The 22,200-nt window shown below is 33.4% G+C and overlaps 1 non-coding gene and 1 pseudogene across 1 annotated transcript; both read left to right on the forward strand.

Moving 5' to 3' along the window:
* Window positions 1-9,024: 9,024 nt before the first annotated feature.
* LOC126001172 (farnesyl pyrophosphate synthase-like) lies at window positions 9,025-10,164 on the forward strand (annotated as a pseudogene).
* Window positions 10,165-13,175: 3,011 nt separating this feature from the next.
* On the forward strand, window positions 13,176-13,279 carry LOC126002212 (U6 spliceosomal RNA). Its single transcript, XR_007492977.1, has one exon. It is a non-coding gene; the product is annotated as a U6 spliceosomal RNA (small nuclear RNA).
* Window positions 13,280-22,200: the final 8,921 nt, after the last annotated feature.

Here is a 22,200-nt window from a genome sequence, read left to right on the forward strand (position 1 = left end):
TATAGGTTGTACCATTTAGTCAAGATATATAATAGTCTAAAATTAACTTATGTAACAGTGTTCAATAATATTTGTCCAATGACCAAGTCTCCCATCAATACAATGCTTAGACTTTAAACTTATCATAAATCAGCATATTATAGCATATATTAAAATAATATAATATATAATAATATAGTCATGAGTATTATGTGCTTATAAAAAGCATTAGCCTCCAAGGAATAGAAAAGATAAAGCTTTAAGTTTAGACATATTCTTTACCTTTGCCTACTGCTTTGAAATGAGAAACCTAAGAAGATAATTTAATACATTATGAATGTCAATTTTTAATAATAATCTGAGAAAGTTGGTAAAAACATATGGAGTATAATACAAAGCAAATACCCAATATATGGATAATTCATGTTCCAATTTTTGTGTATTTGTATGTGTTTGTGTGGTATTATATATAATTAGTATTAGAAATACTAAATGGCAGTTTAGCATTTTCAACATAGTCCAGAAGTTCTAATATTAAGAAAATAAATTTTAACAGGTTCTTATTTTTTATGAGTACTTTTAATTGTAGGCCATAGAATTTAATAATTGTCTATAAATAGAAAGTAATTGAGAGAATTTCATCAGGAGTTCTATTTGTTTGAATCACTACCAAGCACACCAGTGTTAATATCTGTATTCAACCTCAGCTCAAGAAACAATTTGCCACACTTTATGAACTTCAAATTATTTTGTGCCCTATTTTGGGCACAATTCAGAGGACTTTTCACATTAAAAATAATTATCTTTTCTTTCTAGAGAAGAGAGAAGGAAAGACTATTTATTCTTCTGTTGATTATGATTTTTCCCTTATAGTATATAGCCCGGTAATTGGAAAAATGTTCACCCATCCCAAACTCATTTCACATGTGCTTTCCCTCATCACTGATTAGTGATTCTAACTGTCTCTTTTCCTCTAATGTGTGAAATTAGGTCTCCTGAGTTTGACATGGCTTGTTAAAAGGAAGATAAACAGTTTGGTGTTGTGCTATGAAGAGCTCTAAATATCCCGTGAAACAATCATTTATAGGGTCAGGCACTATGGGTCAAATCAGGCACAGTTGACCTGGGACAAATGTATTCTGACAATCTGAAGTGAGTTTTTCTCAAAATATGCTAATTGCTATTTTAGAAGTCACAGAAGGTTAAGGCGAAGGCAGGAACTACATCAAAATTCAATTTTACAGAACACATTTAATGAAAAAGAAAGGTCACAAAGTAAATGTGCCTGGGGCATCCTTAGGTTTAAAAATTGGCTGATACTTAGAAGCTGATACTTAAACTAATGCAAAACTGCATTATAAATGAGTTTTTAAATAACCAATTAAGGTGGATATTTCATTTAAAACAAATGTATAACTTTGTATTTCAAAGTGAATTTTATTTTTTAAGTATAAAGGGCTTTTTTTAATGTACAGAACAGGCAAAATTACCTAAAGCCAATAAATTTGTGTTTAATCAGTTTCATACTGGGCTTTCCTTTCCTGACTCTCACTTTACCTTTTCCAAATTCTGGCATTTAACCTTCAAAATTCTCCACTAAAATACTGCTTGCTTCTGGTAATCTGTTTGTCTACTTTACTGCATAAGATTATTAATGTTGCACTTTAATCTAAGATTCAAAACAGCTATTTTTCTTGGAAAACTTTCCAACTAAAATGATTGGAGTCCTATTTTTTTCACACGATTTACTTGGGCAGGAGTTGGTGTCACCATTCATGGTCAGAACATTAGGATTGTTTCTCAACTCCAAGCACCTCAAGATCTGATTAGGTTCAAACCATCACTCATTTATCAACTATTACAACCATGACATCCTATGACAATACTAAGTTTTACTGAGAAGCCAATATTTACCAAAAATAGTTGTCATCTGATTCTTTATACTTTGTGGTAATATTGTGATGATATTGTTTAATCATTTGTTTTGTTTTGTTTTGTTTTTGAGTCACACCGGTAGCACTCAGGGGTTACTCCTGGCTCTAAGCTCAGAAATCACTCCTGGCAGGCTCCGGCGACCATATGGGATTTGAATCACCATCCTTCCACATTCAAGGCAAATGTCTTACCTCCATGCTATCTCTCTAGCCCCTGTTTAATCTATATTAATCAAGCTAATTAATAGCCCTACAAGTAAAGTCAAACATAGTATGAGGCATATTTAATGATACAGATTTACCAAATACTCTATCCATAAAGGCCTAAATTCAAAGTGAATTTACATCAAAGTAGTAGATAACATATGCTCAGAATGTGCTGAAATTCTTGTATAAAATATTGCCTTTGAAATGTAATATGGAGTTTTAGTACATTGTACAATAGGGTGTTTTCAAGTGTGTTTTTCATGTACTTTTTTAACTTATTTATAATTACTTTCAGTATAATGGTATTTGTTCAGGTATGTAGTGAAAATAAAATCAAAGGGGTTGATAATATAATGGGTAAGGTTCTTGTTTGCAGCTGATCCAACTTTAATCCTAGCACCACATATGGTTGGTTAAGCCCTGTCATAGCACCAGGAATGGGTCCTAAACAATACCACACATGAACCCCTCAAAAACCAAAAGTAAAATTGAAAAATTGAAGACCAAGAATATAGCTCAACAGAAGAGCATTGCAATGTGTTTGTGAAGACTTTAGTTCTATTTCTGACACATTTAAAAAATAAATTATTTATAAACTTTATAAAGAACTATTGATTTTTTCTATTATATTTTATTTTATTGAAAATGTTTATGTTTACAAAGTCCTTTATAGTTGAATTTCAAACATAGAGCAAATCAGGACCAATCCCACCACCAATGTAAACTTCTATCCATCTATCAATGTTTCCACAGTGCATCCTGTATCACTACCCTTTGCCCACTGGCCTGCCAGAAAAAAACATTGCCCATTTTAAGTTTACATTGTTATAGTTTCTGTAAAACTGATGATTTTTTTAAAAAGGAGGCATACTGTTATAAAGCAACTGGGAAGACACACACGTATGTATGTCTGTGTGTGTATAAGTGCCTGTGTGTGTATACTCTAAATGACTGCAATTGGTAAACTATCACAATATTTCAAATAAAATAGAAACATAATAGGCAAATTAAATATTTTATTCTTGAAGTATTGGGAATTTAAATATGCAAATATGACTTTTCTAACACTGACTAGATACAATAAAGTAATAACAGCATGCTAATGAGACTTCATGTTTGTTAATATAATAGTCACATAATGTTGAAATAAAAAAAGGGACCTTTGGGGCCAAAAGATAGTAAAACAATATTTGCTTGACTTGCAAGCAGACAATAGGTCTAGATTCCTGGCAAAACATATGGTCCCTCAAGCAATTCCAGGAGTGATCCCTGAGCATAGAGCCAGAAACAATGAGCATCATATTGTTGGACCCTTGCCTCTCATAAAAAAACAAAATAGACCACAAAATAATACAAAAGCATAACAGTACCTAGGTGAATGTCCTTAATAGTTATAGGTAGAATAAATTAAGAGAGATTTCAGTGTACCTTTGTTCCTTTTTTTTAAATTATCTTAGAAAATCCTGTACAAGTGAAATATGACTTACCTATGAAAGTACATGAGCATGCTATTCACCTCAAATATTTTATTCAATTAAATGTTGTTGTTTGTATGCTTCTAAATAAGCCATTCTTTTCTTTTATAGTTTCAATAAAATTTAAACCATTACTTTAATTTGGTTTCTTTTAATCTTTTGCATCTTTAGTTATATGTTTTCTTTGATTCTCAAGTAATATTTTCACTTTTAATAAAATCAATAAAGCTTAAAACCAAAAAAAAACATAACGTTTTTTTTTCAGGCCACACCTATGATTGTCACATTTTTCCCTCCTGGATTAGAAGTCACTCCAGGATGACTCCTATGACCATATATAATGCCATATTCCAAGCTGGCTCAGTAAGACCAAGGCAAATGCCCAACATCTGTACTTTTGTTCTAGTGGCAAAACCATTGTTCTAACTGCAAAACCATTGGGAGGGGAGAGAGGGTGGGTCACACCTGGCGGCGCTCAGGAGTTACTCCTGGATGTACGCTCAGAAATCACTCCTGGCAGGCTCGGGGGACCATATGGTATACTGGGATTCGAACCTTCTGCATGCAAGGCAAATGCCCTATCTCCATGCTATCTCTCTGGCCCCTGCAAAAACATTTTTAACAATAAATACTCACTTATTTAAAAAAATCACACAAAGCAAATGATACTCAAAGTATTAGAACAATAAAAGTTACCATTATTTTAGCTATAATTTTTGATTGTTACAAGATACCAGGTATCTGTTAAAAACATAATGGGGAATATCACTTAACTATGAGCAGATAAATGGTTGCAAAACAAAATAAAGTAAAGCAATATTAGGCTACTTTAAAAGAGAGGAGCAAGTTATAATTTAAATTTGGAAATTGATTAATATTAAGGTCATAAACATAAGGAAATTAAACAGCTGGTAGATTGACTTATTTATCTTTGACCTAGTATGTGTTACTTCAGAAGAGAATAGAGTGAGAAAAAGATTCTGGCTCTGAAGCATCCACCTGTGTTTTAAATGGCTTGTGTTTGGATGCAAAAATTACTCAATTTTAACTTAAAATTCAACAGTTTTATTGTTTCTGTTTCATAAATATATACTTAAATATTTATATTTATCAATATGATTCAGAAAGTCTAAATTTGCTTCTATCTTAACTTTTTATACTAAAATCAAAAAAAGATACTGCTTAGCTTCATACATGAATTATATAGTGCACAGTGGAGGACATTGTTTAGAAAGACATTAGGAAATGACCAAATAATTTTGTATTGGGCATGCTGTTTTTTAAAATTAAGTCAACAATATTAAGAATAGTTCTCATTATTTTATAACATTTATTTGTATTGCATTTTAAAGTTAAATTTATTGGAACAGTTTTTTTAGTTATATGATTACCATCTTGTCATTACAAGTTTCTTGTACTCCTTTATTTCACTCTTTAACCCAAGCTCTGTCAGCCACTTATATAATGCGCTTCCTGTTGATTTGGGCCTCTTGCAGAATGATATATAAATTAATATGGCACACTTCTTTATCAAGGATTTTATTATTCTTTTAAATTTCATCTTTTCTATACAGGTTATTAATAATTTAGTATTATTTCTTGCTTAAGATTATTCTGTTGCATGGAAGTAGCAAAATTCGTTAGCAATTTTTCAGTTAAGTAATATTTATTATTAGGAAAAAACTGTTATCAGTGTGAATCTAGTATTTGTATCTTGTGTGACCATATATTAAGTGTTTTGGTTAAACTTAAGAAAAATTTAGGAGCGGGGCTGGAGGGATAGCATGCTTTGCATGCAGATGGACAGTTGTTTGAACCCTGGCATCTCATATGGTCCCCGGAGTCTCTTAGGAGCAATTCTGTGACCTAAAAATTTAAATAAATAAATAAGTTCAGGAGAGATATAAAAGTGTTTTTTTTTAAAAAGCAATACTATTTCAGATGCTCATCAGCAATATCTGAGAGCACAATGATAGTACATATCAATTATATTCAATGGTTTAATATTTGTTAACTTTAGCAATTTTGTAGTGTTTATTAAAACACAATATGGTTTTAATTTTCATATATTTTTATCAATTATATTACCTTCCTTGATGTGCATATTTTTCATCAACATATTTGAGTTTAATTCATGTTAAAATTTTGGTCCAAATTTTACCAAAGATACTATCAAGAGGTATTATGGATATAATTTTTGAATTTGTAATTTTTGAATTTTTGAATTTTTTTTTTTTTGATTTCTGGGCTGAGTTACTCTTGGCTCTCAACTCAGAAATTGCTCCTGGTTTGGGAGACCATATGGGATGCTGGTTTCAAACTCAGTCCATCTTGGGTAGCCACTTGCAAGGCAAACTTCCTACTGGCCCCAGTAACTTTATTTAATTAATTTATTTATTTATTGGTTTTTAGGCCACACCCGGTGACGCTCGGGGGTTACTCCTGGCTATGCACTCAGAAATTGCTACTGGCTTGTGTTGACCATATGGAACACTGGGGGATCGAACCATGGTCCATCCTAAGTTAGCACATACAAGGCAGACTTGCGCCACTTGTACCACTGCTTAGCTCCCCCCGCCCTTAACTTGATTTTTAGCAACATCTTTTTAAACAACTCTTATATTTTGATAAAATATAAATTCTTTTCTTATAAAATCACAAATTTAAGTAATGTTGGCTCTTCGGATGCTGAAAAATAGCTTTAAATTATGTGGTAGATAAGGAAAAGTCAAAAAGTTGAACTTTCTGAGACTGGATAGATGATACAGCAGGTAGGATACATACATTTGCCTTGAAAGCAGCCTAGTTGGGCTCAATACCCAGCATGCCATATGGTCCCTAAGGCTGTTAGGAGTGATTTCTGAACACAGAGCCAGTGTAACCCCTGAGTGCCACCGGGCAAAAACGTAAGATTTTCAGTTTGTGCCTTCTGTCACCACGTGTATGTGACTCCTGGCAATATATATAAGTGTGCATATTTTTATGTTTATCTGAGTTAGTCATACTTATTAAATTATGCTAGATTATGTCTTTTGTAGAAAATGCCAGCAGTGAAATTCAATTACCATTATTTTGGTAATATTACATTATTCTGTACTGAAAACTGGCAAAAGCATATATTTAATCAGATTTTTATATATATTTCCATCTTTTACAGTATATTTGCCAAATAGCAAGCTCAAGAAATCAAAGAACTTGGAGTCATGTCTTCCAGAACACATTTACAGATAGTCCTACTTGGTAAATTTCTTTGAATGCCTTTCTTTTCTTAGTTGATAAATTAAAGATTTAAGTGTTTTTGGAGTTCAGGATGTCTATAGTGATCATGTCAACCACCTTGTCCCCAGGAGTCACACAATCCAGCACACTGAGTTCAAAAATTACCCAACATAACACTTATTAAGAAGTGAGTACTACAAAAGGTAAGAGTTTTTAAATTTTGACAGCTTAATAACCTCTTGAAGAAATTTACAACAATTGGGAAGAGAAGTATTATTACATTCTCAAATAGAATGTCACTGATTCAATCAGTAACTATATTCAATTATTTTCTTTTATCAATTGTAGAAAATGTTGAAGTTAGAAAATAACACTGACTAATAAACCACATTCAATTTTTAAAACTCTGAAATAATTTAGTATAACTTATCTTATTTTCTTTGCCATACAATCTCCTGCACTTTACTTGATTTCTTCATAAAGATCTGAAGAGAAACTCAGATTACCTGAATTATAATGGCATTAAAAGAACTATATTCTAACAGATTAATTATCTAATCTGATTTTATTTCACCAAATCAACTGTAAATTTATATCAAGTACATCACTTTGTATCTAAAAGCATCTCTCTTTTTTATTTAAGAATATATAAAGAGGGGGCCAGAGTGGTGGTGTGGAGTGATTAGGCATCTGTCTTGCCGAATCTAGCCTAGTATGGACCACGGTTAGGTCCCTTGGCATCCCATATGGTCTCCCAAGCCAGGAGCGGTTTCTGAGTGCATAACCAGGAATAATCCCTGAACGTCATCAGTGTGGCCCGAAACAAAACAAAACAAAAATCAAAACAAACAAAAAGAATATATAAAGAGCTCCTTAAGGACTATTACTTTATTTTTTATTTATTACTTTACTTATATTGTTATTAGTCGTTGTGGTAGTAACATTTAGCTGTGTTAAAGAGACAAAGTAAGCACTGCAGAGGGTCCATCAGTGCTGCTCCCAAAAGTGCTCAGGGCTGAGGTGGTAACCAGAGTATATTCAAATGGAACCCAGATCTTCTATATGCAAGGTGTGTGCTCTGCCCCTTTGAGCTATATACCTCTTCTTTAATTTACTAATTTTGTGATTTTTACACATATATGTATATATATAGCTATATATATGTCAATAGCTATATATATATATATATATACATCTATAGAGATAGATATTCTTATTTGTTTTCTTCTTCAATTTGAATTATTTTAGGTCTACAATTGGGGTGATTCAATTTCAATTACATTTTTCTTTTAGTCACTCCTATTCCTAAACCAAAATTTTGTAATGTGTACATTGTGTCAATTTCTCATTTTACTTATTTATTTATTTGCTTTTTGGGCCACACCCAGGGTCAGTCAGGGTTTAGTCCTGGCAATGGTCTCAGAAAGCTCTCCTGGCTTGGGGGACCATATGTGATGCCCAGGTACGGAACAGTTGTCAGACCTAGCTTAGTGTGTGCAAGGCAAATGTCTTTCTGCTTGCATCACCATTTTAAAGCATATTAAAATTTCTTTGCTTACCATATTACCAGTATACCCATTGTCTTCTTTAGCAATGTTAGTCACATATCTTTAAAGTAGAAAATAGACTAGAAAATATATATATTATTAATTTGAGATTAAAATAGATTATAGATTAGTCATTTGAGACCTATAAAATTGCTGAAAACAAATGATTAAATATTTGAGACTTATTTTAAGGTAAATTCATAAAATGAGATAAGAAAGGTCATATTCAATGTTATTTCAAAGATTATATTCAATGTTCTTTCTTTTTTTAAATATTTTTCAATTTTCTGAAGGTTTCTTCTAAGTGAGTTGTTTTCCAACACCCAGGACCATACTGGACTGTCTTTAGTGGCCTGAGAGTTCACGAATAAGCAAAGTAGTGCTGTTCAGGCTCATATTTATGGCAGTTAAAGCCCAATAGTTATGAATAACACCAGGTCTAAATCAAGAAGTGTTTCTGTGTTTGAATAGTCCTATCACTTGAACTTGATGCCTCACACAGAAAAGACATGCATACTGCTATGATGAACCATTCATTAATTTGGGTCTTTTTTTTATCTTTTTAATCAAAACATAATGGTGCCTTGTATGCCTTTAAACAAACAATTGCCTTGATGAAATAAAACATGTAGAAATGTCATCAAGAGCAGCAAACTTGACCCACGGACTGCGCCCTCTTCCAGAATGAATGGAGGCAAGAATTCAGATGCATTTAGCCAAGAGAAGCAGGAATTCTTCCAGGACTTCCCTGAGATCGTTAAATTGCTGACAGAAGATGACCTGGACCACCCTGATATAGGAGATGTGATCACCCATCTCACGGAGATCCTGGAGTTCAATACGCTTGGGAGAAAATACAATCGGGGCATGACAGTGGTGGCTGCCTACCGGGAGCTGGTCGAGCCCAAGAAGCAGGATGCCAAGAATATCCAGCGTGCCCTCACTGTGGGTTGGTGTGTGGAACTGTTCCAAACTTTCTTTCTGATGATGGATGACATCATGGATTCGTCCATAACTCACCGGGGGAAGCTCTGTAGGTATAAAAAGCCGGGCAGAGGTTTGGATGCTGTGAATGATTCTCTGATGGTGCAGGCCTGTATCTATCATCTATTGAAGCTCTGCTGCCGGGATCAGCCCTATTACCTGAACCTCATTGAGCTCTTCCTAGAGATGAGCTATGTAATTGCAGTTGGGCAGACTTTAGATGTCATGACAGCCCCACAGGACAGCGTGGATCTTGGCAGATTCACCGAAAAGAGGCACAAAGACATTACCTTATACAAGACTGCCTTCTACTCCTTCTACCTTCCTGTGGCTGCTGCCATGTACATGGCAGGCATTGACGATAAGAAGACTCATGCTAATGCCAAGAAAATCCTCCTACAGATGAGAGGGTTCTTGCAAATCCAGGATGATTGATTATCTGAACTTCTTTGGGGAACCCAATGTGACGGGCAAGATTGGCACCGACATTGAGGACAAGTGCAGCTGGCTGGTGGTCCAGTGTATGCCAGCGGGCCTCGCCAGAGCAGCGTCTGATCCTACAGGAAAACTATGGGCAGAAGGATCCCAAGAAGGTGGCTAAAGTGAAGGCGCTCTATGAGGAAATGGATCTGCGCGGCGTGTTCACACGGTATGAAGAAGAGAGCTACAATCGCCTTGTGAGCCTCGTGGAGAAGGATGCGAAGCCCTTGCCACGGAGCATCTTCCTGGGGCTGGCACAGAAGACCTATAAGTGCAGAAAATGACCTAGGGTGTATAACGGGGAAGCCCTCAATAAATAAATTATTGTGTAAAAAAAAAGAGCAGCAAACTTAAAAATATATAGGAGACTAACCCAAAATTAGATGTCATTAGAAAAAGTGTTAAGAGTTAAAATTGAATATGAGGATTTTTAAAGGCTGTGATATACAGTTACTGTCTCAATCTCATTAAACTTTGACTTTTTGCCTAAAATATTCAACATAGGTTTATTGGATATTGTGAAAAAGTGAAGTGAAAAATAAGAATATTAGTGTTTGAGATAAAATATACTTATCATACATCCATTTTTATAGAAAATAATGAAACTTATATTAGCTCATAGTTCAGACCTTCTTGCATAAACTGCATTGGCAATTACCATAAAAACTGAACACCTAATAAAATGAATCCATAGTTTGAAATAAAACTTAAGTTTTATTGAAGTCAGAGGCATCACATTTCTCCCACCCAACTTTTGAATAAGAATTCTACTTTCTTTAATGTTCTAAGCATCTTCTTTCTGAACAGCGTAAAGGCTTATATTATTTTGCTGAGGAAAAGGTTGGGATTCTATTATGAACATGCTGCAATAGTCCATTTAAATAAAGTTGATTCAGCACAAGTTCTCTAGATACTAGCAATTTTATAGTTTGAATAAATGTATGATACTTGTCTAGGCTGAATCTCTGATTATATTCAAGCTCTCTATCATGAGAGAAATTCTCAGAATCTTTGTTATAGTACATTTAAAAAAGAAGGGCACAATAAAAAGGTATTATTACTTCTTTTCTTTTGTAGATTAGATATAAATATAATTTTAAAACCTTTTAGCTATTAATAGAGAGTAGTCACAAATTCAAGAGGCCCCTTTTGCTGAATACTTCAGAGCCTCATTTTTTAATAAAAAGAAATTTAGATTTTACTATGTTTAAGGATTATTTAAGATCAATACTTAAGATTACTCAAAAACTTTAAAATGTCTTCTTATGGAGCAATTTGGCCCTTATAAAATGCTAAATCAAATGCAAATTTACATTAAGCACAATTATCAAATATATTGAGGTATTTTTTTGTTTGCTTGTTTTTTGTTTTTTTGTCTCGGGGGTCCATGTGGGATGCCTGGAATCAAACCACCATATGTCTTCTGTTGCCCACATGCAAGGCAAATACCCATCTGCTGTGATCTCTCTGACCTTATTGAGGTATGTTGAAAGTACTTTTATTCTCAATTACTCTAAATAGTAATGGGACATAGAGATAGTACAGTGGGTAGGGCACTTGCTTTGAATAGAATCACCCTTGTTTTGATCCCCAGAACAGATTAATAATTTTCTTGAGCACTACTGACTGAAATCCTTGAGCTCTGGTTTAAGCCCTGAGCACTATTAAGTGTGGCCCTGAAAGCTAAAAATTAATAAAATAGAAACGTTTCATATTAACAGATATTATAAATATTACATAAGGGAAATTTAATGGAGTAATTAGAATAAAACAAAAATTATAGGGGAAATAATGTTTTAAAAATATAGACTAAAATGAGTATTTTAAAACAAAAACATTTCTCTAACTGGACTGTTTATTAGACTGTCTCCATTTCAGTTAATATGATAATATTTAACAGAATTTTTTCTCACATATAATTTGTCACATTGGATTGAAGTCAGCATAATTATACAAGCTGAAGATTATATATTTTATCAAATATTTGAATACATTGATTGTATAAATTTGTGTGAGTTAACCTCTTTCTGACTAATTATTTTTATGAACATTAATAAAATATTAGTAATTTATGATAGATTATTTTATTGATTTTAGTGTGTAAATTCTTTAACAAATTACTGTGTGAAATACGTAATTAATAAAGTTTTTATCACTAAATTTCAAAAAAATAAAAATTAAAAAAGTAAGGTTTCTACTTTATAAAACAAGCAGAGTTTAGAAAAGTTTAGAGACAACTAGGTTCTTTGTGTCACAAGGAGAGTGGAATTTTGTAGAAGTCTCTCTTGAACTTATGTAGAATGATTTCATTAACAGAACTCATTTTGTGTTTGTTTGTATTTTGGGACCACACCCAGTAGAGCTAAGGAATTACTCCTATTCTGCACTCAGAAATTGCTCCTAGCTCAGGGGACCATATGGGATCCTAGGGATCATTCGGCCTGGGTCAGCTACGTGCAAGGTAAAGGCCCTACCACTGTGTTAACACTCTGGCCCCCAAACCCCTTTATTTTTAAGTCCATTAAATAACTTCATTTTTTTATTTTTTTTGTGAAGTTAGAAGCTTATTGTATAGAAAATGAGAATTGGCTTTTATTCTTACATTAATAATAAAAAAGAAAATTTCCAGGCTAATACATTTCCCTTACATTGTCCTCAGTTTAATCCCTGGTATTTCATAATATAGTCAGAACACTGGCAGAAATAAACCCTGAGCACAGAATCAGGAACAAGCCCTGAGCACAGGCAAGTGTGCATCCACTTCCTAAAAAAGAAAGAAAAAATAACTGTGTAATGGAAAGTGTGTGGAAATGGAAATGAAAGTATGAATGAGAAGAATCTTTGGCAAGTCACAAACCTGGGTGTGAGATATCTCTCTATTTAGACAATAATGTATATTCAATTACATACTTCTGTGTTTAAGCTGCCTTCAGAGCTTATTTGGTGCAATTACTGTTTCCTCAATCAATTTTTAAAAAGGGGGTAATGACAAAAAAAAAGAAAGTGAGAATAAAAACTGTAGCAAGTTTCTCTTATTAATAGTGTTCTGACACTTTTCACATCTTTGTTATTTATGATGCTTCTTTTTTCCTTATAGTCACCTACCATGTCACTATCGTTTTTACATCAACTTTGTCAGTTCATCTTTATTTACCAGTGAGGCTTGTGGAAGACATATACAAATGCCTCTCAGTGTCTCATGTATCTTGTGCATGATAATGTATAGGCTTATGTGTATATTTAAGTATGTGTGTGTTTTTTCTATTGAATAGAATAAGTTATGGAAATTCTTTGACCAGTCAACTAGTAGAAAACATAATGAAAAGAGAAGTTTAAAATCTGCTTGATAAGTGCTCGCTTCAGCAGCACATATACTAAAATTGGGATGATACAGAGATTAGCATGGCCCCTGCACAAGGATGACACACAAATTTATGAAGCTTTCCATGTTTAAAAAAATCTGCTTGATCATTGAGTATTATTATTTATTTTTGCTGCTGTGGGACCTTTGTCTTTTGAGGAGAAGCTCAAGAAAGAAGGAAAAAAAACATATGGCCTGAATATTACCAGACACAAACTGCTGATAAAAGGATTAATTACATTTTAAAGAATTCAGAGCAAAATAATACATTGAGTGATTTCAGTTCAACTAGCCAAAGTAAAAACCCAGCTGAACTTTATTTAAATGGCTAAAAGAATGAACCATATTTACTCGAATATAAACAAAATTATTGTTAATATTAATATACTTATTTATGGGGTAATTTATTGTACAGAATTTGAATAATATGCATATTTTATGTTTCATATTTGCAATTTCTTTTTATAATGATAATTGACCAGAGTGGACTACATAATTTTTACAGTAATATTTTTGGTACATATTGACATTGGATCAAGTTAATTTTACACCACCAAAGTTGTCCTCCCTCCAACTCTGTTCCCAGCATGCATCCCATATCCCCCTCCCATACTTCTTAGGCTGCTAGTATAAGTGGTCCCCTCTGTGTTTAGTTTGTTGTAGATTGGGTATCGATTCTGTTGGGTTTGGTGTTTAAGTTCGATCATTTTTATTACTACTTAGTGCTTATACAACTGTTTGGTCTTCTTACCCTCCATTATTTCCCCCTCAATTTGTGAGGCAGAACAAAATGGTTCAAGTTATGTGGTTCTGTTTGAAGAAAAGAAAAAAAATAAAATGGGGTAAAAATCAAACAAGCAAAAAATAGGTGGAGTCCTTTTAGAGGCTATAAATATTAATTTGAGAGAAGAAAGGAAAAAAGGAAGAGAAACACAACAACAATACAAAAAGAAAAATCAAACAAAAAAATCCAAAAAGCACCACAGCAATCAAGGCAACCACCACACAATAACCACGGTCCTGAAATAAAAACAAAACAAAGCACAAAAAATGAAAACAACAACAACAATAACAAAACAAAAATAAATTATTTTGTGTTGCTTCTTTTTTTTTTCTGCATAGGCACAGTAAATATTGGGGAAGTTAGAGAGGGAATTCTCTTGGCCTAAGAGATACAGGGATTCTTCACCCTTGAAGTATATTGTCATGGGAATAACTACAGACTAATTACATGTTCATTTACTCTCCCCTGGGTCCTTTTGTGGTATATGGAAAACTTTTGCTCTGTCATGGATGATAAAATTAGACCTCTGTATCTAGAGTTCTTGGTATCTGCACAGGTCAAAGAATGGAGCCTATGATTAAGTTTTTCTTTACGATTCAAGAAGTTTTGTTTTATCACTGTTGTTTTAATCAGTCTTCTGTAGTTGGTGGTCTTGTTTTTTGCACTGATCCTAGGATTAAGATTAGGATAGAGTCTTTCATTATGTTTCCAGAAGACCTGCTCAGTTGCAGTTGTCTCAGTCAGACCTCTGGAATTAGAGACTTTGGTTGTTGTACAGATCGTAGGCCAAAGCCTAGACTAGGGCTTTTTTATTGGTCCTAGAATAAGTTCTGCCCAATCATGGTTGTCACAGTCAGTCTTCTGTAGATAGTGATCTTGGCTTTTGCACAGATCAAAGGATGAGAAGTCTTCTTATTTCATCCTAGTGTTAGATGGTGAGATAAGACAACCTGCTCTTAGATAAAGTTGTTGACATTTCTTCATTGTCATGACATCATATCAAAACTGATGAATTTTGATGTCAGAGCAGTATTAAGAATGTCCCAGAGGGAGTTTGGTTCCTGGAGCTGTTGCAAAGAACTGTGTTGGTTCTATGTCTGGAATCTAGGGTTCCAGGTTGGATGGTTGCTGTCTAATGACCAGGAGTCTAAGTTGGATCCACCTGACATATGTTCAAGATGGGATGTGCCCTGTATTGTAAAAAAGTATGAGTTCTGGTGCATTTGGGGGTGGGAGTATCAGGCTCCATCCTCTCTGTGTTCTGGTTTTGACCTGATCTATTATCCCAAGCAAGACTTTTTATTGTAGGTTTTTGTACCAAGCAGAACCAAAAGAGGTGAAGTTAAGGAAGTAAAGAAACAGAAGCAAGACAGTACATATATATATATGTATATATATACATATATATACATATATATATACATATATATATCTACATATATATTCTCATATATATAAAGAAAAAAATTAGTTGAGCAAAGTAATTAAGGCAACAAAGTGATGCAGGAGACTACCTTACATTTGGGAATAAACAGGTTAAGAGGTAGTATTATATAGGTTTATAACTTATAAAGGAAATTAGGCTTCCCCAATGTCTTTTGAGTTCTTTTTGTGGGGTGTGGGATCCAAGTCACATTTTTATCACACACCCTGGTCTTCTTGAGATTGAGAAAAAGATTTGCAGCAGAGAGGTCTCGGGTAGAGTTATATTCTTCTAACAAATTGATGTTTTTCATTATTCACAAATGGTTAATATAAAATCAGTATCAGATCCATGTTCCTTATTCTTTTTCACTTTTTTCCTATTCCACTAATTAGAGTTTATTAAATGACTGAATAATTCAAATAAGAAAATAGTGAGTTATAGCTTTCCCATTTGTCACTTTTTCATCACATATCTGTATTAGCAAATTCTGTCATTTTTTGCATGACAGCTCACTAATACATTAAATTTTCTTCAACTTCATTGCCCAAACCAATCAAATTAAAAATCATACTATCTTTGGCTAGAAAAAATGTTTATTATCAATTTAAAAAAAGAAAAACTTTCATTTCCTTTTAAAATTTTATTATTCAAATGGTAGAAGAATTATTTTCATGTGACAGGGGACAGAGTAGAACCACCTGGGGGTGCTCAGGAGAACATCTGGAGCATATTATCAGAGCCATGACCTCATAAATGTAAACATGCACTCCAACACTTAAGCTACACACCCAGGCCAAAAGACTTAAGTTTTTTAAATGCAATTACAAGCAAATTAGGCTGCTTGATAATTCTATAGTCTTTGAGTGAAAAATAAATCAAAGCATCTACTATTGAATGGGCTCACCTTTCTGTTGTATGTAAAAATAAAATAAGGTGATACAAAGTGCAATATAGGCAATAATTAACATTGAGCTATATAACTGAGGTAACCAAAGAGGAAGAAGTATTTAAAGATCCAATGGACTATGGTAGAAAAATATTGATTCTTTATTTGTGGGAATGGTATAATACCACTATATATAAAGTATTTAATCTCTTACAAAAAATGCTACCTGCATTGAAAATACATTTTGGGGGCTGGGGAAATAGTAGAGGTTTTAGGAAACATCACTTTCATATGCTAGTCTTCAATTTAATGTCTTGTAAGACTTGACTCAAAAAGAACCTTTGGGTGCATGCCCAGAAATCTCCTGGCCTTTCAGCTATGACTCAGGTAATTACCAACATTTCATGGTCCAATAAACTCTGCATCCTTGTGTCATAGCATAAGACCTGAGGGTGTGTTGGCTGAAAATTTCTGGGAATAACACCTGGCCACCTGAGCAAACATGGGGTAAAATCCCCAATATAAATAAATAGAAAGAAAGATATAGTACAGTGTTAAAGCACTTGACTTGACTTGCTGATCCCAATTACTTCACAGAACATGGAAAGGAGTGAGCCCTGGACATGGAGACAGGAAGAAACTTGAAATCCAACAATAGGAAGACAAAATCCTATATAAAAAAATCAATAAAATAATGTAAGTGAATATATTTTATAGCAATATAAATTTTATAAAATAACATTGATTTTGATTCTTGAATTTGCATTTTTTATTTTCTAATATTAGTCATTCTATGTTTTTATTGATATATTGTCCTATGTATTGTTTGTTGCTATCTTGTCCACAAAATGTGTCTATTATTCTTATTTTTATTTTCATTTTTTTAGGGGAGAGAGAGAAGAAGAAAAAGAAGAAGAAGAAGAGAGAGAGAGGAGAGAGGAGAGGAGAAAGAGGAGAGAGAGGAGAGAGAGGAGAGAGGAGAGAGAGAAAAGAAGAGAAGAGATTAGAGAGGAGAGAGAGAAAAGAAGAGAAGAGAGGAGAGAGGAGAGAGAGAAGGGAGAGAGAGAGAAGGAAGAGAGAGGGAAGGAATGGAGAGAGGGAAGGAATGGAGAGAGGGAAGGAAGGGATATTATTCTTATATTAAAACTTAGTTATCTGGAGCCAGAACTGTGGTGCAAGTGGTAGGGCATTTGCCTTGCATGCATTGACTTAGAACGGACCATGGTTTTATTCCCCAGAATCCCACATGGTCCTTCAAGCCAGGACCAATTTCGGAGTGCACATCCAGGAGTAATCCCTGAGCATTACCAGGTGTGACCCAAAAAGCAAAACAAAAACAAACAAAACAAAACAAAACAAAACCTTAGTTATCTGGGGACAGAGCTGTGGTACAGCTGTAGGGCATTTTCCCTGCACACAGCTGATCTAGAATATAATGTGGTTTGATCCTCCCGGCGACCCATATAGTCTCCAAAGCCAGGAGTGATTTCTACGTGCATAACCAGGAGTAACCCCTGAGCATTACCGGGTGTGACCCAAAAGCCAAAAATGAAAGAAACCCTACACTGTCCATAAGAGGCAAATTTTATTATGGTCATTTTATCATAAAACCTTTTGCTGATTTCCTCATACCATAAGATGATACATATATATGCACATATAAACATGTATGTTATTAAAGTTTTAAATGAGCTCTCACATGACAACATAAAAACAAATCATATATCTGAAAGTTTTACTTTAGGATGTGTTTACCCCTTCGCAATCTTTGACTTTTTCAACAAAAATTGAAAGTCAGTAAAATTTCTAGAATGTGAACATTTCCAGACCATCAAAAATGCAGTTAGAGCTTAACACATGCTGCATACTGGGGAGTCCTTCAGTTCTTTGCAGATTGTTCAGTATAATGAAAATGTGAACTTTCCATGAACTTAAGGTTCATTTATTTTCTTCTTAGTGTTGCATTTCTATTTAAACAGACTTTAATTTTTAAATTGCATTCAGAAACATATATATATACATATATATGCATGTATATATGTATATATACAGATATATATAAGGAAGCATATGTGAATGGCAAAAGTGCCTACTTGAAAGTATGGGTCTACAGATTCAATCCCTATTCTGCCTACGTACACAAAGATTATTCCAATTTTTTTTCCAGCACTACAGCAGAATGCACACTCCTTAACCAATATGTGGGAACACATTGAGAAGTATGATTACAAAGGCTTGGTCCTTAAACTTTACAACAATAAAACTATAAGCAAGAAGGCTAATTATTAAAATATTGCAAATTTATAGACTGACCAAAAGAAAAATAAATTAACACATATTTGTATTTTGGATTCCAGAACTACATCAACATATGAGACTGGAAAAATATCTGGAAGTAAGGATACCTACCTTTCTGTTTTAGGTTAATCACATAACACTACTAGGGAAAACATGATGTAAAATAAATTGAAATAATTATGTATATGTTATAAATGTTTAAATTTGTTTTGAAAAACACTTCTTGCATTTATAACATATACACCCCCAGAAAACTGGATACACATTCTTCTTCAATGCTCATGGGTCATTCTCCAGAATAGATCACATGCTGGCCAATAAAACATATCTCCATGAAGTCAAGAGAATAGTATTGTACAGACTACCTTCATTAAAGATCACAAGGCACTAAAATTAAAAGTGAACTACAAAAGGACACAGAAGAAAAATGTTAACACCTGGAAATTAAACATCTCACTATTGAACGACCAGTGGGTAAGAGATTAAATCAAAAAGGAAATCAAAACATTCCTGGAAACAAATGAAAATGAAGACACAAATTATCAAAATTTATTTAAAATTAGAAATTGATCAACAAAAGGAACAAAAATGTGTAGGCAGAAGCTTAGAGCAGAATTCAATGAAGTTGAATTTCAAAAAACAATTGAAAGATCAACAAAAGAAAAAGTTGGTTCTTTGAAAAAATAAAGAAGATTGATAAAACATTAGCAAAATTCACAAAGAAACACAGGGAGAGAAACCTAATAAAACAAATTAGAAACCTAATAAAACAAATTTGAAATGAAAAGGGGGAAATCATTATAGATGCTACAGAGATTCAAAGGGTAATCAGAGACTACTTTGAGAAACTCTATGCCATGAAACATGAGAACCTGAAAGAAATCGTTAAGTTCTTGAACTCTTACAATCTTCCACAGTTAAACCAAGATGATCTAGCATATATAAATAAACCCATTTCTACTGTGGAAATTAAGATGGTCATCAAAATCGTCTCATAAACAAAGCCAAGGCTCAGATGGATTCACTAACAAGTACTTTCGATCCTTTCAAGAGGAACTTCTACTAATGCTGTTAAGGCTCTTTCATAAAATTGAAGAATAAAGAACACTTCCAAATAGTTTTTAAGAAGCTACCATCATCTTTTTTTAATATAATTTTTATTTTGATCATAGTGGCTTACATATTGTTATATATTTATATATATAATATATATTTATATTATATATATAATATTTTAGGTACATATTTACATAAAATCAGGGGGGATTCCATCACCAAATTGTCCTTCCTACACCTCCGTTTTTGTCTTACCTCCCATTTCCTCTTCCCTCACCCCCAGGGCGGCTAGAATATGAGGTCCCCTCTGTATCTAACCTACTACTTAGTAGTCTTGCACCTGTTTGGTCTTGATGCCTCCCTTATTTCCCCCTCTAATTGGAGGCAGGACTAGCTAGTTCAAGTTGCGTGGTTTTGCCTGAAAAAGGGAAAAGTAATAAACTGGGGTAAGAGTCTAATACCCCGAAAATGGGTGGAATCCTTCTAGAGGCTCTCATCATGGATTTGGGAGATTAAGGAGAAAAAGAATGTGAAACACTCCACCAGTACCAAAAGAAGTGTCAAATATCCAGTGAGGACCCCAGCTATATCGATAAGCACCACAAAAAAAAAAACAAACAACAAAACAAAACAAAAAAAAACAGACAAAAACAAACAAACAAAAAATACACATGGTCTAGAAATAAGAAACATGGCGTAGCACATAATGAAAGAAAAGAAAGGAAGAGAAAAAAAATAAGTATAACTGGGGACAACAATTTCAATAATCACCCAAACAGAGAAATCGCTACCATCATCTTGATGGTAGAAACAGAGAGAGATGCTGCAAAAAAAAGAAAACTACAGACCAATATCCCTGATAAACACAGATGCAAAGATCCTTTACAAAATTCTGGCAAATAGGATCCAAAGACTCATCAAGAAGGTCATACAAAAAGACCAAGTAGAAGTCTATCCAGGAATGCAAGAATGGTTTAACATATGAAAATCAATGAACATAATATACCATATAACAAAAAGAAATATAAAATCATATTATTATATCAATAGATGCAGAGAAAGCATTGGATAAAGTCCAACACTTATTCTTGATAAAAACTCTAATTAAGATGGGAATAAAAGGAATGTTTCACATTATACTCAAGGCTATCTACCACAAGCCAATGGCTAATATTTTTCTTAATGGAAATAAACTGATAGCCGTTCCTCTAAAATATGGTAAAATACAAGACTTCCCCCTCTCACCAATCCTATTCAACATAGTGCTGGAAATTTTTGCCATTATTAGGCAAGAAAAAGATGGAGTATTAACCTTTGTATGTAGCTGGCCTGGATTAGATCTCTGGCACCTCACATGGTATTCTGACCCTTTATTAGTGATCCCTGAGTGTAGTACAAGGAGTAATCATTGATCACCTGCACTATGAACCAAAAACCAAAAACAAGTAAGATTAAAATTCTGTGTTGAAAAAGCTGGTTTTGCAGAAAGAATTACAACAACTTCTAAACCACATGTGCAAAAGCTTTTTCATATATTTCTTTCAAACAAGCTACACAGATATTAAGCTGCTTACCTAGTAAGCTGGCAAAGAAAACATTTAGAACTAAATGATGATGGATGTATAACTCAGTTGCTTTCAAATTCTGTATTATTTTTAGTTTAAAAGTATTTGGAATAAAATGATCTTGATTAATGTTGAAATTTGATTAGACTAGTTACAATTTACTGAGGCTGACTAAAGAATTGCAAGTGAACAGGAGATTCAAGGAACATAAGCATAGCTTTAATATTTGATATGAGAATATGCTCATGGTAAGAGACTGCCTGTGAAACTGATGCTAAAACATTTAGTCTTTTTGCCCATAAGTTAATTATATAGTTTCATAACTGAAGAACTAAAATATTGTATGCTCAATTTTGATCTTCTTTATAATATAAGATCAAGTTTTGTTTGTTTTAGTTTTGGGGCCATATCCGGTGATGCTCAGGGGTTACTCCTGGCTAGGCACTCAGAAATCGCTCCTGGCTTTGGGGACCACATGGGATTCTGGAATTTGTCCTGGGTCAGCTATGTGCAAGGCAAATCCCTACATCTTTGCTATTGCTCTGGCCCCTATTATAAGATCAAGTTTTAAACTTATACATTTAAAAGTTATCTAAAGTTAGTAAAGCACACTGAATCATACTTATATTATAGTTTAGAAATTTGCAAAAATAATGATTTATCATTTTGGCAAGCATTGGTAATGATTTCATGTCATAACAAGTATCCTTTTATACACAGAAGATAAAATAACAAAAATTTAGTTTTCAAAATTTACCCCAGAGAGTAAAATAGAAGAACTAAAAGTAATAAGTTTTAGATTAATATAAAAAAGTTCAGATAGTAAAAAAATATATGCTGCAAATAAAATTTACTGAGGCTCCAATATATTTTTAGGTATCAGGGGAAGGTCTTAAAAACATAGTTTATTTTATAATTACTGCAAAGTTCTACATTATTTTGCCATAAATTTTTTATAGTTAGTATATTGTGCAGCAAGAAATTGAGTAAGAAAGACAG

Source organism: Suncus etruscus, chromosome 2, assembly GCF_024139225.1.
Source record: "Suncus etruscus isolate mSunEtr1 chromosome 2, mSunEtr1.pri.cur, whole genome shotgun sequence".
Classification (NCBI taxonomy): Eukaryota; Metazoa; Chordata; class Mammalia; order Eulipotyphla; family Soricidae; genus Suncus; species Suncus etruscus.